Here is a 19,411-nt window from a genome sequence, read left to right as displayed (position 1 = left end):
AGCTGTGAATGCTCCAACACTGGAAGTCTTTAAGAAGAGATTGGACAGCCATTTGTCCGAAATAGTATAGGGCTTCCTGCCTGAGCAGGAGGTTGGACTAGATGACCTCCAAGGTCTCTTCCAATATCATCATCATCATCATCATCATCATCATCATCATCATCATCATCATTATTATTATTATTACAGCTTTTCTGCTGTTTCTGCTGAAAAGTTTTACATGGATTTGATTTTTACTATTTTATTTCTTTTATGTTTCTCAGGACCAGATGGATTACACGCCAGGGTTCTCAAGGAACTGGCAGATGTGACCTCAGAACCATTGAACTATATTTTTCAAAGATCCTGGAGCACTGCGAAACTATCGGAGGACTGGAAGAGAGCTGATGTAGTTCCCATCTTCAAAAAAGGAAATTATAGACCTATCAGCCTGACTTCAATACCTGGGAAGATTCTGGAAAAGATAATCAAACAATGAATCAGCAAACACCTACAAGCAAACAAAGTCATTACTAAAAGCCAATATAGGTTTGTCAAAAACTGATCATTCCAGACAAATCTTATTGCATTCTTTGACCAAGTGACAAAATTAGTGGATCAGAGGAATGCTGTGGATATAATTTACTTGGACTTCAGTAAGGCATTTGATAAAGTAGATCACAACCTATTACTTGATAAGATAGAAAAATGTGGGTTAGACAGCATTACCACCAGATAGATCCGTAGCGTGTGGTCCTCAATGGAACCACATCTACATGGAGGGACGTGTGTAGTGGGGTGCCCCAGGGCTCTGTTCTGGGCCCAGTGCTCTTCAACATCTTCATCAACGATTTGGACAAGGGGATAGATGGGGAAATCATCAAATTTGCAGACAACACCAAGCTGGCAGGAATAGCCAACACTCCAGAAGACAGGCTTAGGATACAGGAGGATCTGGACAGACTTGAACACTGGATGCTATCTAACAAAATGAAATTCAATGGTGAAAAAAGCAAGGTTCTACATTTAGGCAAGAAAAACCAAATGCACAAGTACAGCATAGGTGGCACCATGCTCAATAGTAGTAACTGTGAGATGGACCTCGGAGTCCTAGTAGACAATCACTTAAATATGAGCCAGCAGTGTGCGGCAGCTGCCAAAAAGGCCAACACAGTACTAGGCTGCATTAACAGAGTGATAGAATCAAGATCACGCGAAGTATTAATACCACTCTTCAATGCCTTGGTAAGGCCACACTTGGAATACTGCATCCAGTTTTGGTCACCACGATGTAAAAAAGATGTTGAGACTCTAGAAAGAGTACAGAGAAGAGCAACAAAGATGATTAGGGGACTGGAGGCTAAAGCATATAAGGAAAGGCTGCTGGAATTGGGTATGTCTAGTTTAATGAAGAGAAGGACGAGTGGGGACATGATAGCAGTGTTCCAATATCTCAGGGGCTGCCACAAAGAAGAGGGAGTCAAGCTATTTTCCAAAGTGCCTGAAGGCAGGACAAGAAGCAACGGATGGAAACTAATCCAGGAGAGAAGCAACCTAGAACTAAGGAGAAACTTCCTGACAGTTAGAACAATTAACCAGTTGAACAACCTGCCTCCAGAAGTGGTGAATGCTCCAACACTGGAAGTTTTTAAGAAGAGACTGGACAGCCATTTGTCTGAAATGGTATAGGGTTCCTGCCTGAGCAGGGGGTTGGACTCGATGACCTCCAAGGTCCCTTCCAACTTTATTATTATTATTATTATGGATCATCGCACAGTCAGCCAGATGTTCAGACTGGATTTGGCATTTTGTCTACCTATCGAGTCCTTACCCAGGACCTGGGATAGGCAGATGTGGATGTTTGATGGTATTACTATTATTATTATTATTATTATTATTATTATTATTATTATTATTATTATGTGCCTCTTTTTTTAAGAAGTAAAAAAGACCTTTATTAGATATACAAGTTAGGATTTTATAAATTTAAAAAAAAAAAACAAGCCATTGGCTATCTGAGTGGAAGGTCTGAAGCTTTAATTTCTTTTGATTGACCAAATCAGCATGCCTGGCTGAGGAATTCTGGGAGTTGAAGTCCACAAGTCATAAAAGGGCCAAGTTTGAAGACCCCTGTACTACACACTTATTAGAATGGATAAGCTAGGCAAATTTAAATTAGTTGATGTCAGCTTGAATCAATAAGAGTCATACTCTTCTTCGTAAGCTTTATTAAACTTATCACAGCTGGCAATAGTTAGTTGACATGACTTGGAGGCTAAGTAGGGTTAGGCTCAATTAGCATTCCTGGGGAAGACTATCAGGAAATAACACAGCTGTAAGATGGACTAGGTTAAAAAGGACAAGCTAAAAGGAGATAATAGTGAATCATTTCAAGAAAACTGCATAGGCATCTTCAGGAATTGAGCATGGTTTTAAGTCATCTCTACCTGTTATAATGATATAATATGGTTTTGTTTCCTCTTCATATATTCTAGAGAAGGCATTAAAGCTTTTATAGGTATGTAATGCATCCCATTTGTATATAGGTTATAATCTTTATTCAAGAGCTCGTCAGTTAACCAACAAGTTTCCATCCTCCATTTTGCTAGTAATTATTTATTAGCAGTGTTTTTTTTCTAAAAAAAAAAAAAAGTGCGGGAACTCACACACGTCATACAACCCGCCTTGCCTACTCTACAAGGGTCCATCCCAAAAAGGTGCCGGAACTCCGTTCTGGGCGTTCTATGAGAAAAAAAAGCCCTGTTTATTAGTATTAATTCCCTGAAAGGGACCTTTGATTTCTCCTCAACAGTTTACCTTTAAAATGGAAGGATTGCTATAAATCCTCTGGAATATGGTAGATACAATTTTTCTGTCTAATCACTGGAGGTGGGAATTGTCTTCAGGATCTGCGTTTCAAAGAAGATGGTAATTTTTATGATCACTTAAAGCATATTGCATTATTTCAAGATTTTTATATGCACATTTCAGAGATGGGAATTGCTAGCTTCAAAGTGTTGGTTTTTTTCTAAAAAAAAAAAAAAAAAAAGTGCCGGAACTCACAAACATCATACAACCCGCCTTGCCTACCCTACAAGATTCCATCCAAAAAAGGTGTGTAAAAACAACAAAAATGAACTGCAAAAGCATGGATAGGAAAAATGTGATTTAATAGTAAAGCATTACTGGCATCATTTAATGGAAATATTAACAATTCATTTATATCCCACCTTTATTATTTTTACCAGTAGCTCAAGGCGACTAATACATCCAACACATATTTCTCCTCCTATTTTCTCAACAACAACACCCCTATGAGGTCAGTTGGGCTGAGAGAGAGTGTAACTCACCCAAGACCACCCAGTTGACTCTCATGGCTAAGGCAGGACTTGAACTCACAGTCTCCTGCTGAGTTCAAATCCTAATCATTAGACCAAACTGGATCTCTATGAAATCCACTGAATCTCTACCAGTAAAGGAGAGGAGGATTTCACTTACAATCTCTGAACCCGCCTCTCTTAAAACTGCTGAAAATGTTGGAAGAATTTGCAGAATAGTCTTTGGCAGAGATGCTGCTGAGGGACAAGAAGAGAGAAACATTTTGTTGTATGATCAGAAAATTACGTCTACTCAGTATAAAATTAGATAGAAGTAAATTAAGCTCTGATAATACTGTAGATCTTATATGGTCATCTCACATTTCTACTGCATCTCATTGTACAGGATTGGTATAATGAGATGCCGGATGCCTTAAATCAGGGGTCCTCAAACTTGGCCACTTTAAGATTTTTGGACTTCACCTCCCAGAATTCCCCAGCCAGCATGGCTGGCTGGGGAATTCTGGGAGTTGAAATCCACAAGTCTTAAAGTGGCCAAGTTTGAGGACCCCTGCCTTAAATCTACCCCTCTAGATAATATCTACCACCTAGCCAGTGTTGCCCCACCTGTTGTTTGCAGAAAAGCAGAGAGAGAGAGAGAGAGAGAGAGAGAGAGAGAGAGAGAGAGAGAGAGAGAGAGAGAGAGAGAGACTCAAATCATCAATATCTAGATAACACTCTCTCTATGGCCTACAATCAGCTCAGCAGAGGCTAAAATCCAGGGAAAGCTTCCTTAGGTCAACAGAAGACTTTGAAGAATTTGAAAGCAGAGTGGATCTATGGAAAGCTACAAAGAACTAATCCTGGATGGAACCAACAGAGTTCCATCCACCTGGGTCTGTCAAAAGCTGGGAAGTATGGAAATCATTGAATAGACTGCGGTACAACCAGATCCAGAGACACTCTGAACAAATGGGGGTACCTGGTTGCTTCTGCTATTTGCGATTGTGATGACATGCAGACAACAACCCCTGTGTATACCTGCCCTTTGTGCCCCGATCAGTGTACACTGATCCTAAATCACTTTTTTCAGTGCCGTTGTAAGTTCAAACAGTTACTAAATGAACTGTTGTAAGTCAAGGACTACCTGTATTTAGAAAACCTATGCTTTCAAATATCTAGTAAATTAAAATAAAAAGTGATTAAAATGCTAGACTAGAAACTGGCAGACAATGAGTTTTATCCTCCCTTAAGCATGAAAGCCAGTTGGGTGATTTAGGGCCAATTTTTCTCTCTTAACCCAACCCATCTCATAGGCTTTTTGTGGATAAAACAGGAGGTGAAGTATTATGTATGGCATCTGGAGTCATTCAAAGGAAAGATGAGACGATGAGAACCTTACCTTGTAGTAAATTTTATAAAGACTCAAGAGAAATAATCCAGGATTGTGGCTATTCTCACAGCACTCTGAGCCAAAACAAATCAAGCACATTTTAGACTTGTGTAGTTCCTTTATGATTCAGGGTCTTATGTGAACATACATACACACAGACACACTAGTTGAATATATCATTGCTTAATTAACAATGGAGAAGTGTGTCATGTAAAACAGCCTCAAACTTGATTCCATCAATATCATAGTGGTTTCACATATTATGGCAGGATACAGTTTGTTGCAACCATGATGACTGAGCAAGCCATCTGGTTCATGAATGATGCTAAGACTAAGAAACATAATTTAAAAAATCACTGTGGTTCAGCCCATACATTATACTAAATCCAAACAAAGCAATCTCATAGCTTAGCGATTCACCAGCTCAAATGAAACAATTCAGAGGAAAGGATTTGTTCAGATGTCTTTATTGTTTCTTGCAATAATAGGTTTAGGGACTTTAGGGATTTCTTTTTATTAAGCAAGTTGTAAGTCTGTAAATTACTGTGATCAGCAGATTTTCAGGAAAAAAAAATTTCCCCATTTTTTAAATTAACATTCTCCTTGGATGGTTCTGATCCCCATGCCAATATCTTTTTAACATGCCTTACAGTTAGTTTTGTTATGCTAACACTAAACAGCACATATCTTCCTCTGTGCTAAAGACTCAAAATTGCTATCACACTTGTTTCAGCTGTGAAATAATTTCAATTAATTATAACTGAAGCCGCATCATTGTTGCTAAGTTAAAGCGATGATTTCAAAACAAACTGATTCAGACTTAATACATACCATACAAATTAAGATATTTTAAAAATAGAACTTTAAAAAAAAATCCAATCCATTCTTTATTCACATTGAAAACATTTGGGCCTTCTGAAGCCTTGCTAGCTTTTCTGCATTGGCTTCTAATTTTTCCTTACCTCTGTCCAGCAGACTATTCATATCTGCATTTAAGAGTGTAAAAATAAAAAATCAAGGAGTAAGCATTTTTCAGGCCATCCTCTCCATCTTGAAACCCCTACACTGATACAAAATATTTGCAGAAAATCAACAGTTTCCAGCTGAATGTAATTACAGCTTCCTTGCAGATCTTCCCTGGAGATGGAGACAGAAGGGATAGTGTTTTCCATCTCTCTTTATGATATGAACATGTTGATGTGATACATATATATAACTCTATGTGTTTCTCTTGTAGGCTTACTTTGCTAAATGTGAATGAGAGGCAAGTAGAGGGTAATGTGCCTTATTATCACAGGGATTGTTCCATTTAGTGTAGACAGTTGATGCTCCCAAGCTTCTTGTCATTCAGATGAAGAATGCTGACTTGGAATCACAGAGCAGAGTAGAAATTACCTCAGAATAATTTCCAACAAATGCATTCTTGCTTTGATAACTTACTGAAATATGCATACATGACTTAGTTGTTTAAAGCCCATCTATTCTGGAGCAGGACTGGTTTTCTTGTAGAATGGCCATGTCAGTTTGTCTCCTCTACATGTACTACTGCCCTCAGGATTGAGGTGGTTTATCAATTTTATTAATGCCTACAAACACACACACACACACACACACACACACACACACACACACATATTAAAAGATTAGAGAAGCAATTCAAATACTTGCATGAAGACATCTGATTTATGCAACTCCCACCATGGTCTTTTTTTTATACATTCATATCTACATACAAAGATCAGTATTCCTGGATATGGACAAGTGGGATTGACAAAAGTGGTATTGTAACATCACAATCCCCACCTCTTTTTACTCTGTGTTAGGGCACCTCACAAGTGCCAAAAAAGGCAGAGCTTTCTTTTATCACTCCAATGAATATAGTAGGATCCTGCCAAAGACGATAACCATCCAGTTATGTTAATGGCATTCCAGGAAAATTACAACACAGAACTATAAGATATTTTTCAACAGTACTGTGAGTCTCTGCATTTCTCTGCAATACAGTGCAATATAAGGGACTATTTCCAGCATAAGCCATTGTTAAAATCTAAAAACTTTGATAAATGTGACAATATTAGATATTAGTGCTTAATAAGAAAAGAACACAACATTGAAGACATCTGCTACTGAAGGATGTTCTTGTCAGCGAGGACTTTGACCCAAGCACCAGCTTGAGAGATATCTTCAGTCTTTATCCATAGAGAAAAAACTGTGCCAATTAGTCTCAGATATGCTGACAGACATATTCTACATCTTTTACTTAGGAATTTAAAAAAAACCGAGGGAGAAGAAGATATATGTATTGCTTTTGCCTGTTGGTTTCAGTGACATCATTTATCTTGAAATGCTCGGCTGATTTGCTGTTCATCACCGACTCTAACCTAAAGTGACAGCACTTCACAATCTGATTCTCTTAAACATTTTCAGATGCCAGACACACTGACACAAAGCCAAAGTTCATATCTATTTTCCATCAGAGGTGCTCACATCTCAGCAGTATTCTTTATTTTACCATAAGTTTGGTTTCTAAAGCATAACATTTAATATGACAAGTTTAATTCTCACCAATTAATGCCATGTGCAAGAAGTTCTAAACCATAGGGTTAAGTGGATCTGTAATACCAGTCTTGCTGACTGTAAAACTAATCCTTCTTCCACATTATCTCGGATTAGGGGGAAAAAAATTCTATTCACTATAGTTTGAACGTATTCCAAAATGTTGATGCAACCTAATATGTGAAAGTGAGAATAACCAGATGTGTTCATCTTTTGTCAAAACACTTCCTGATGATGGATATTTTCTATACTGCAAGTTTCTCAGTCAAATGATCTTCTGATGGTTGATTTCTTTGGCCATTTTGGCTTGGAATCATCGATGTTGCTGTTGAACACTTCTGGGAGACACAATATAGCAGAAGGTTAGTTTTCTGCTTTTATATAAGAATGGTGTGTTTGCCTGAAACGTATTACTTTCAAGCAAACTTTCATCTGTGGTGTTAAGTAGTCTTGGACAGAACTGACCTTAATAACTTTAATTTTACGTGCAAACATTTGCTCACACATAACCACCTCTTCCGATTGAAATATAGATTCTTTTATTTACTCCTGATTCCAGTTTGACTTATGGCAAAAACTGTGCATTTCTGGCTTCAAAATCAAGGCCACATTCCAAAATATAGTGGCAGAACCCTCTCCGTTTGTATATTTAATACTCTTTGATCATATAAAAATGCAACCTGTAATAATTTTTTTTCAGACAGGTAATGTTTTGAGGGCAAATAATTGAGGACTCAGGCTGCACACCTCTGTCTGAAGGTTTTAAAGTGGGGAGACATGCCCCAGTATGCTTTTAAAATTGTTTTTGTTTTTTACTTTTTTTATCATCAGTTACATGATGCTCCCAAATGACTGAAAAAAGCAAATGCACTCAGTATTCTTGCAAAGTTTTAGCCTGAAAGAATATTCAGGCAGTGCTAGTCTAAGGTGCTTCTTTTCTTCTATGTCTGAAGACATGGGCTGAAACTGAAATTGCCCAGAAGTGCTGTATCCCTGAGCTAAAGTCCTACCCTATATAATGTTTTGTGGTCCACATCACAATGAAGAGGTGGTGGCCGTTCCTTCAAAAATTTGCAGTTTAGATTTTAAAAACAGCCAGAACCCAGGAGATTGATTCTATCTCATGGTACTTTAGGAGGATTATAGTTTGACCCATGAGTCCAGATTAAAACATGAAACCATTTCCTAATCCCAGGGCATATTGCAGTACATTTCAACATAAAGCAAATTATAAACTGCAGAACAATTCCTGAAGAATCCATATGGTTCTGAAGAATTTCAAAGGAAACTTGACGTCGAGTAGGCCTTAACCTTGAGAGCATCAATATATTAATTGTGATTTTGGTGATGTTTTAAGATTTGAGGCTACTGAGGAAGGATTCAAAATATGTTTGGTCCACTAAGTGTCAAGTTTCTTTCAAAATTAAGAAATCATTGTTCATCTCCTCCATATTTCATTCTACCATCATCCTTTGACCAGAGGATAGAGTACTTATGAGAGAAGGATATTTCATTTGTGAACTGCTGCAGGAAATTTATTTCCCAGGAATCTAGAGATTGTATTTTATTTGGGCATTTTATAGATGCTTATATTTTGAAACAGTGGTTAATCGAGTATTTATCTACAGCATGTAACTTGTCTTCAATTCACATAATGTCATAATGAGTTAACCTGAATCTTGCTCTGTCTTTACGCAATTTTATTAGGTTTTGTCAACTTGTTTTGCAATCCCTCCAGGCTCATGCAGGATGAATTACATAGAGAAGAAAAACAGATTCAACAAAAACAAAACTGTTTTAATGCCCTGACTGTTTTGTTTTTCCAATCAAAAACTTGAATATTTGGATTGATAGTATCAGGTAGGTATTTGCAAATCATCCAAAGATCTTCTAAGTGCTAAAATAGTCTTAACTATTTTCTAAAAGGGCATGAATGGAGTGCTTCACTGGTATGAAAAAGTATCTGGAAGTACAGATTATAACAAATAGAGAAAAATTACAGCCCTCAGGACCTGACTCTGCAAATATGTGTTCAGTTAAACTGCAGCAGTCTTCAATAAATCATCACTTTCTGCTCGAAATGCCATCATTAAACCTGTTTTTTTCCCTAAATATCTTGCTCAAGACACACATTTTTAGTACTGACTTCAATCAGCTCATGCATTACTTCTCTTTGTCTAAATTAAGCTTAACTGAGCTAAGATTTTAAAAGATGTTATAAAAAGTTCTTCATCCATGGGTTAAATCCAATTTTAATTTGATTCACAAATCCTCTTCATACTTATTTATCTATACTGTAACGGGTGATATTTTACCTATAGAATTATTTAAACTGGAGCATAGATATTCACTCATGTATATATTCATTTTTTTCCCTTCCTCTCCTTGTTTGCTCTCCCATAACTTCCACTGACAGAGTGCTCCCAAAGACTGTTTAAGCCTTCCCCATTTATCAGAATTATGTTTGCAGAGCATAAAGACTTTCTTTCCATGGGATCCACAATCTCTTTCAGGGTGCTTTTTTGAACTCCTCCTATCAATGGGGGTACAATTGTTCAATGATAATTGCCCACCAAATTCTGGATGAGTTCCTAGCTTTGCACCCTAAACAACAATTATATTGGAAGATGGAGGAAGCACCAATACTGTCTACAGCCAGTTTCTCCATTTAAAAGCATTCCGAGACACAGATATAGACTTAGACATAGACAAATTTCAGGGGATTGTTGGGAAGGAATTGGGCTTGAAAATAATTCAGTCTTCCTACCCCATTCCTACAAGCAGTATAATTGTTCTATGATACAATTTTATTTTGCCTAGACCAGAAGTGTAAGGTTCATACATAGTTCTTCTATTCTAGGTTCACAAATCTGGAAAATGGGTTAAGCTAAAAGATGGTGACCAGCCCAAAGTCACCTATCAAGCTTCATGGATTGTCTCCTTCAGGGTTAATCCAGCATGGTTATCATACTGTCTTGGCTAAGTTTTAAATCCATGTATCTCCTTCACTCATACCTCTGAATGCTATAAAGTAAGCATAAATTATGTTTATATCCAGATGGTTATCTAATAAAGGTAACATCCCGGAGATGTTTACAGACTGGGGGGAACTCTTTGGTGAGCAATTTCATAGAAAATATCCTAATGGAGTTCTTTAGTAAAATCAAAATAAGAGAATACATTTTGTTTTGTATTATATTTTATGCTGTGGGTTCTGAAGGGTTCATCTTCTTTCTGGTCCAATTAAACAATAACATGTACATAACACAAAAAGGGGTTTTAGGTGGCCGTACCTTTTGGCTGTAATTGGCATGAAAGTAAGTTATATTTACTGCTGAAATACAAAAGATTAAATAAGAGAACAAACTGGTTATAATATTCTCCCACAGTGAAGAGCTTTAATTAGTATTAAAGGATGATTTGAGCAAAAACAAAAAACGAACACCCATCTCTATTATGCAGTGGGTTTAATTCCTAACAGATACAATAAGTAATGGAGTTAATGGAAATGCCAGTTAATTTATATTTATTTTTTATTACGTCCTTGAACAGCTCTGACAAGAGATGTACATGAACTTTACTTGCTGCTTTTAGCTAGCATTAAAACATTCTTGGATTTCTGCCTGTTCTGAGAGACAGTTAAAATAAGGAAAATAACTTGTTTTTCTGAGCCCAAACATAACATGTTTTGTAAAGAAAGACTCCTAGCCACTCCAAATCCAGTACAATACTACCAAATTCAATGGGATCAAAATACGAATAACTCACCTCAGGAAGATGCAAACTCTTACTAAGCATTCAGCTGTAGAAATTGTGGTTTAACAGCTACAAGAACTAAAAATGTACTGCTGTGAAGGATGCAACCATGAACCAACGACTTATTACCTTACCATTGTGTTTCAGAAAGCAAGCAGAATGATCAAACCAGGTTTTAGTGTGGCTTATGCTCCTGGCTTCATTGTATTTTTCTGATACTTTGGGTGACACCAAGTGGTAAACAGAAGCACTGTTATTTTAAACCATTTATTGTATACATGTAGAACATGAAGATAATAGAAACGTATATAGGGCAGTTATGAGGAAACTTTTGGGCTCGGTGTGTCAAAAATTCAGAAAATGCCTAACTTGACTACTGGTATGGCAAATAAAAAAGAAACAATTCTTTACATATTCATTTATTTATTTTTTAAAAAAATAACAGTCCAATTGTGTGTGTAATCCCAAGATCTGCCACATGCCACTTACCTTCAGACGGTGTTCTCTTTCTGTTGCTAGGCTGCTGCAGCCTACCTGAAGCTTCTCCAAGTCACACGAGGTCTTCTTTCTTGAAGTGGCTTCAGAGAATTCTCTTCGGTGGCCTTTATACTTCCACAAACGGTGCAAAAGCACACCTTGTTTTTGTGTGGCTCATGAGAGCATGGCCCTCTTGTGAGACTTCTGGAGAGTCTGGTGGCTGCATAAGAGCACACTCCATTCTCACAAGAACTGCCTAGCTCCATGTCATGGGTTCGTCATCACTGGCACTGGATATACCTGAGATATGATTCATTAGGTTGAAGTGCTACACATAGTTACTTTGGACTAGCCATCACTGGACAAGGTAGACACCACAAAATGTTTCATGGCACTTTTACACTATTTAACAAATTACTGCATATATTTTGGGGCAGTCCAAGTCACTCCATGCATCTAATGAGTCACAAATGCTTGCGTGATAATACATTTATTAGGCTTTAAAGTGCCACAAGATTGCTCTTGCTGCAATGCAACTCTCTCTAATCCGAGTTCTTCAGCTCCCTCTCTTCATTTAGGCAGCTTGAGCTTCAATTCTCATAACATATAAGGATTTTGCTGTATCAAATCAGCTACAGAGAAGACATGAGCCACCTGCACACCAAGCTGTTTAGCCATAAGGTGGTTTGGGTTTTTAAAGATGCTATTTTTAAATACAGCAAAAGGATCAAAACAATGCATGTTGAGAATAGTGTTCCATTATGCTCTGCAGAATAAGAAATATATGTTTTCTTTATGACGTAATAGAGTTCTCTTCTGGTTTCATGTCTAACAATAAAGGAAAAGCTAAAATTAGGGAGACAATTAGTACTTTTGAAGCTATTCATAAATTATTTTAATAAGATTTACCATAATCCATGCCCTTACAAATTATTTTTCTCTCTAAAGCGGGCAGTGATAACAAAGTCAAATCTTTGTAAGCTTATCAACTTTTTCACTGTTATCATTTTCTTTTTAAGAACGCTTTCTGTGGCAGACATGCTCAATTATTGGAAATAACATGGGATATTTACACTAATATATTATTATATTTCATTGATTTGTACCAAAAGATGGTGATGTGCTGTTGGTTGGGCCATTTAGCCCATAGAATAACGATTTGCCTTTCCAGAACAAGGGAAAAAATTGAAGCCGCAGTTTCCATTGCCATGGGAAAATAATATATTCTTTCAGTGACTGATGAGATAATTAATAAGGATTTGTTCTGTTCCATTTGCATAAAAAGAGTTTGCAAGTAACATTTGTGTTCTTGTTCTGTACATTTTTGGAACACGTTTCTGCAACAAGCCAGAAATTCTGTCATTTAAACTTAAAATGAAAGATAATTAAAAATAATCTCTTATGTTTTGAGATAGGATCAGGTAGATTTCTGAGACAAGAAATTTCCAGCTGCATAATATTTAAGAATTCATCTCTTTTTGTTATAATTCATTTAAGAATGTAGATGGATGGTTTCTTTCTTTAGAAATTTGTGAGCTTTTTTGAAGTAATAAGGTAATTACAGTAACTTATAACAAATAACCATAATATATCATAATAAAAATCCAGTTTTTCAATTTATAGTTATATGGTCAAAGTTATCATGTAGTGCAGACATGTCAAACTTGCGACGTCACATGACATCACGCAACGTATCGGGATGGTTTTGCCATTGCCGGCAATTGGGTGGGTGTGGCTTCCGGATGATGCGTCCAGCCCACAGGCCGGCAGTTTGACATCCCTGGTATAGTGGATAAGGCATTAGGCTAGAAAGTGGAAGCCCATGAGTTTTAACACTATCTTAAGCTCAAAGCCAGTGGGTGACCATAGGCCAGACACTTTTTTTAAGTCCTAGGAAGGAAGCAACTATTTCTGAAAAACCTTGCCAGGAGAACTGCAAGAAGTTGCTGAGGCAATGTTTGAAAACTGGACATGACTGAGCTCAAAAAAAACATCATTTAGTTATTTTACAATTTTAATAGCCTTTCCTAATCAAAAGACTTGAAGGGCTATTTTACAACATGTAAAGTGCCACAATAATAGTGGCAATAAATCAATTATTAGCAAGGCCAGTATTTATACACAATAAATCAACTTTCTCTTTAGATGGATAGCAATCAATCTAATTAGAGTTGAAGATCTCTGGTGGAATATAATTGTCTTGAAAGGTTGTCTAAAAATCCAGATTGAGTGAACTTTACAAGCTCTGTTATGCTGAGAAGTAAATTAAGAAATTTTAAAAATCCATCAAAGTGTGAAGTCATGTTTCCATTTTTTAAAGCAGGAATGTTGCTCTCCAGCCGCATGCCCCGATGCTTGTTATGGATGGCTCATCGTTTCACAGTAGACTTCTGAATTGATGGTCGAACCATGCTCCATGAACTTCACCAGCATCTTCATATTTGGCGGGATTTTCTATCACTTCCAGTGTGGTGTTGGTTCATGATAATGCTCACCCACACACCATTAGACACACCCAAGAACTTTTGAAGCAGTTCCGTTGGGATGTTTTTGATCATTCCCCCCCCAGCCCAGATTTGGTGCCGAGTGACTACTATAAGGAATTTCAAAACTTGTAAGATGTTATGACAAGTGCCTCAATTTGAATGGCGATTATGTCAAAAAGTTATGTAATGTTGTAGTTTTCTTTTTTTCTTTTTTTGATTTTTTTATTATTTTTCACCATACACCATACCCCCAAACAAACTTAAAATACATAAACATAAATCTTTTCTTTTAACAGAACAGTACTATACATTTTAAGCCTTCTTTACATCTTATTTACATTTTATGTACATCAATAATTATGTCTTTTCCTTTCTCTGTTCTAGCCAATTATAACATTTATTCCAAATTTCATAAAATTCTGTCGCCTCCTTGTCTTTTAATTCTAACGTAAGTTTATTCATTTCTGCGCATTCCAAGATTTTGCACATAATCATCTCATTTGTGGGAATGTTTTCACTCTTCCAACATTGAGCATATGCTATACGAGCTGCAGTCAATATGTGTATAATGATATGTTGGAATTGTTTTTCCATCTTTAAATTTATTATGCCCAAAAGAAATAATTCTGGTTTAAAATCCATTTGTATCTCCGTTATCTCCTGTATCCAATCTCTTATTCGTTCCCAATAATTTTTTTGCTTTGGGGCACAGCCACCACATGTGATAAAATGTTCCTTCTCTGATTTTACATTTCCAACACTTCGGGTCTATATTTTTATACATTTTAGCCAATCTTGCCGGTGTTAAATGCCATCTGTAAATCATTTTATATTGATACTCTCTGTATGCAGTTGATAGCGCCAATTTGCAATTTATGTTCCATAATCTTTCCCATTCCTCTAAATTTATATTTCGCCCCATATTTCATGCCCACGCTATCATTGGCCCCTTCACTATTTCTCCCTTTAACTCTATCTCTAATAGGTATTTATAAATTTTTGATAATAGTTTTCCTTCCTTACTTATTAGAATTTTATCAAGTTGGTGTGGTAATGTTGTAGTTTTCTAATGTGTATAATAAAAGTTCTGTATCTGCGAGTATCTGTCATTGATAGCCAAATGGAGGTTCATTTGCAAATTGCCCTCGTAACATAGATATCTATGGTATCTCCTTTTGTTTCCTCTTTTGTTACCGATGATGTTACCTAGCTAGGTAATGCAATATCTGCAAAAAATAACCAAGCTCAGAGAACACCAAGAACTCAACAGTTCAGCTTCAAGGTGAACTGTGTGCAAGGTAGGTCTTACCACAGGCCTGAAATACTTACCCCAAGTAAGTAAAGACTGCTTGAGAAGTTGCCAAGAGAGGATGCATTTAGACAAAGGAAAAAACAGGACTTCATTTTTGTTTGAATCCAGAGAAAGAAACATCTGTTTCAAAATAATAGTTCTTACATATTCATGTTTAAACAAAAGGCATAGCAATTCTTTATAAATAACCATATTTCTGGCAAAAAAACCCACCCACCCCAATTCTTCATTTATAATGCACTGTTTCCTTAAGGTATGGTGACAGGGCAAGAGAAACTGCTACATGCTGTACTCATTTTCATGTATAGGTTTCTATGGAGACAGTCAATTTTTTTGGTCATTCCAGCTTTTATTAGTGCCTTATTTTAGCTCAGAATTGGGACTAGTGGATAGTTTAATGTCACAGAGGCAAGCCTATGCCACAAATTCACCATAGTTTATATGTTATGAAAGTTAAAGAAGGCAGTCTTAAATGTGTACAATATATATCTGAAGTAAACTCCAATGAATTCAGTGGAACAAGAGAATATATGATTTTAGCCTGCTTGGTGTCAGGAAATTTTTTTTTATGACAAATGAGAATGCAGGAATACTTGTCTCTTAAAACTGTGATTTCCAGATGAAGAGATAGTTGTTTAAATAATTAAACTTAGCAATGTGACAATGTTCTGAATTTATAAACTACCAGAATTTTGAAATTAGGGTTTGTGTGGAAATCCCTGTATTATACTTACCCAATCTTTCCTGCAGTCAAAAGCTTAGATTTTGAATAATGGACTATGAAAGTGGTTTATAAGTGATGCTCAAAGCATATCAGAGAAATTTTAAAATGTTCCTTTGAGTAACGAACAGCTTTTTGCAGAAGAATGAATAAATTTTCCTGATTCCAGACTGACAGTATTCATCTTTCTTCCACAACATGAGTGCCAATGGATGAAAAAAAAAATCACAGTTTAAGCATTTGGGAGGGGAAAATTTGGGAAAGAGGGAGAATGCTATTTGTCCAAGTACAATAGCTACAGGTAAATTATCTGGGAACTTTACAAACTGGTCTATTTAATTTTACAAATTGATAGATAAATGAAATAGTTACTGGCTGAGATCTTTCTACAGCCACTATCAGAACTAACAACACTGTAGAATTAATGATCAGAAACAAATGTTAAATCATTGTGGGCTTTTCAGTCCCAATGTTCTGTATATTGATTGTCAACCTGTTATTATTTTTTGCTAGGAAAACTAGCTACATAACAGTTGATTTAAAGCAGGTGGGATTATGCATCAGCCACAAGACATATTTCTTACCAAGCTTTCTCTTTCTTCTTTGTCCACTAGGAAAGGAAAACAGACATTCATGATGGAACCAAAAAGAGGTGATTATTTTCAGGAGAAAAGTTATTTTTTGAGAAAGAGAAAGGCATTTCTGTCTCCCCATCCCACTTTCACACACACATGCAAACTTGCGTACAGACAGATAGATAATAGGTAGGTAGACAGACAGATAGATGTTCTACCTCTCAAACATACAGGCTCTTTTTAAAGGAAAATCTCAAAGGAATTTGTCTTTTGAATAAGAACATTCATGAACAAGTAAATATACTTTAAAATGGCATTTACAAAATCCCCGAGTTTATAGATTTTGGCAGCTATCATTTGGAAGAGATTTTTTAATAGAATCCTCAGTCAGTTGGAGCTCAAAAGATTTTGTGATCGACATTATGCTTTCCTGAAAGTAGTGTGTAGCTAGATCTTCTGTCACTTGGTTCTCAGAAAATATATAAAGCAAATATTTAGCTTAAATCCTCAGGTATTAACTACATGAAATCCCTTTGTAAAGCTAACTTCAGCAGTGCTGTACGTAACTGTATATAAACAAGCTTGCTTGAAATGAAATATTTGACAAAAAAAATAAGTTAGACTAGAAAAGCAAAACCCAACAGCCTGAGGTAAATACTTTTTTATTATGTGACTAATTCCTTTAAATCTAATAGCAGTTTCTGGACATTCTTAATGTTACAGTACTTGGATGAAATTTGGGCTAGGAATGAAAAAGTAAGGAGCAGAGCTGGTCCTAATGTTAGACAGTACGAAGCAGTCATCTTAGGCAACTCAGGGCTAATGAAATGATAATAAATTGTTCATTATTCAGTTTTCTCTTTAGGTACTAAAGAGAGAAGGTTCTGTCCAGAAGAAAATAATTTCTATTGGTGAAGACAATGAGTAAAGAGGAAAATAGTAATTGAATAATTGAAGAATTACTGCAATACAGATCCAGTTTTCAACCTTCAGAGTCAGTTGCTAATACTTCAATGGGTGGAGCAAAATGATGTCATTGGTTATGGCAACCATTTATCAATTTAAGTCACCTTTCCCTGGCCTGGTAATTTCTATAGACATGCTGGTCTGCAACATTTCCAATTTCTAGCTAACCAGGCCTTGGGCCAAGAATATTCATGGGACTGCAAGGGGAGGGGTCAAAATAATGAAAATTATTCCTGCTCCTTTTCTGTTTGCATCACAAAACTGTACACATACAACAAAAGAAAGGAATTTGCATGCAACACTGCTTTTGTCATTTTGATGAAAGCACTGTCACCTGAGGACCCAGTACCACCGGACACCATTCCCATTTATAGTGATTGAAGTTCAAGAAGATGGAGCAGGGGAAACCCAAAGAATAATAGCAGCCATGATCCTATTTTTTTCTATTTTAAAAAAATCCATGTTTTGATGAATTAGTTTGCCATGTATAGCCCTGTGAAAAATAAAGCATTGAGATCAACTCTTTATTTAAACTTTTTTGTTGCAAATATTGGAATCTGCAAAGTACAAATATTTTCTTACGATAAATTCAGAGCAGAATGTAATCAACCCCATGCATTCCTCCAGTATTACATGATTGTACAATACATAGATTCCAAGTGCTAGTCATTCTGTCCAGTGCTACAGAAGTAGATGTTTCTGCGTGCAGTGGTTTTTCCATTCTTCTGAATCCTTGCAACACTTGAATAGATAGTCAGAAGGAACCTCAAGCTTCTGGAGAAGATTGGGGGCACACAGAGGAAAAATCCTTCCTGCCCTTCCCACTAATGGAACATTCTCTGATGTATCCAAAGATGTATGTCCACCAGTGGGACAAATCAGTAAAAACAATTACAATTTACAGGAGAAAATTACAGGTAAGGAAAATTTATCCAAAGTTATGCTTCTATTAGTTTTGGAGCTATAGGCCACATGCCTTATGCAAACAAAGTCAAGGATATCAAAGATATAGAAGTATAATTCAAAGCAAGTTTCATAATTTGCTTTATCTATCTCACCAATGTCCAAGTAAAGGAAATTATGAAGCCCAAACCATCTCTCTGTTATGATTGTGGCGGGTCTAACAGAGGCCCAGTTTTACTATGTTACAGAAACTAGCTGAAGTTTTCTGGAAAGAGGACTTGATGAGATCAGAAGAGAATTTGCATAATTAAGGTCCCACCCCTGATGTCATCTATACTATTGAGGGGTTCTTGGTGAGAACCAAGCCCTTGCTCAGTTTCTACCTCTTTTTATAAGAAGTAGAAACTGAACAAGGGCTTGGTTCTCACCAAGTATCCATATTCCTTATAAAAAGGAATGGATAGAATTATATGTGTTTATTTTATAAGAGAAGGAAAGAAATCCATGAATTCATAGCTAAGTCCAGGTCTTCATTCCATGAATAAATGATTCATAACTTATAGTCCCTGGTACATTGATAGTATTTAATTGGAAAACAGCCTTCATTGACTAAGTTTCAGGACTCTTGCAAAACAAGCAAAGAAATTCCAGACTCTAATTAATTAATTACATAAATTTGCTGCCCAGAATATAGAAAATCATAATATATAATCAAATTCACTTATTTTGCAGAATGCTGCTTTTGCAGAGACAAGAAATTAATTTGGAAGGAAAGGCTTAGCAACAGATTTACTTTACTCATGAGATTTAAGGGAACACTATGTTATTCCTCAGTTGACACTTTAATGAACTAAACAACGTATATTATGCAGGCTGCACCTAATGAGACCTTAAGAACACTGCTTTTGAAGACCCTGATCCTGTTTTTTCACAGGCATTTGGATGCACTGATTCTCTGTTGACACATAAA

The 19,411-nt window shown here is 36.4% G+C and overlaps 1 long non-coding RNA gene across 2 annotated transcripts; it reads left to right on the top strand.

Moving 5' to 3' along the window:
* The first annotated feature begins 7,473 nt into the window (after positions 1-7,473).
* On the top strand, positions 7,474-18,058 carry LOC120299549. Of its 2 annotated transcripts, none has more exons than XR_005554435.1 (4): positions 7,474-7,607; positions 8,984-9,105; positions 16,612-16,649; positions 17,438-18,058. It is a non-coding gene; the product is annotated as an uncharacterized LOC120299549 (long non-coding RNA). The 2 variants fall into 2 exon arrangements; XR_005554437.1 differs by lacking the exons at positions 16,612-16,649; positions 17,438-18,058 and adding exons at positions 10,106-10,276; positions 13,799-13,943.
* Positions 18,059-19,411: the final 1,353 nt, after the last annotated feature.

This window comes from Crotalus tigris, unplaced genomic scaffold (genome assembly GCF_016545835.1).
Source record: "Crotalus tigris isolate CLP2741 ecotype Arizona unplaced genomic scaffold, ASM1654583v1 scf7180000017611.44802233496:7321179, whole genome shotgun sequence".
NCBI classification, from domain to species: Eukaryota; Metazoa; Chordata; class Lepidosauria; order Squamata; family Viperidae; genus Crotalus; species Crotalus tigris.
Note: the sequence above shows the minus strand (reverse complement) of the source record. Positions and strands in the feature narration are given on the sequence as shown.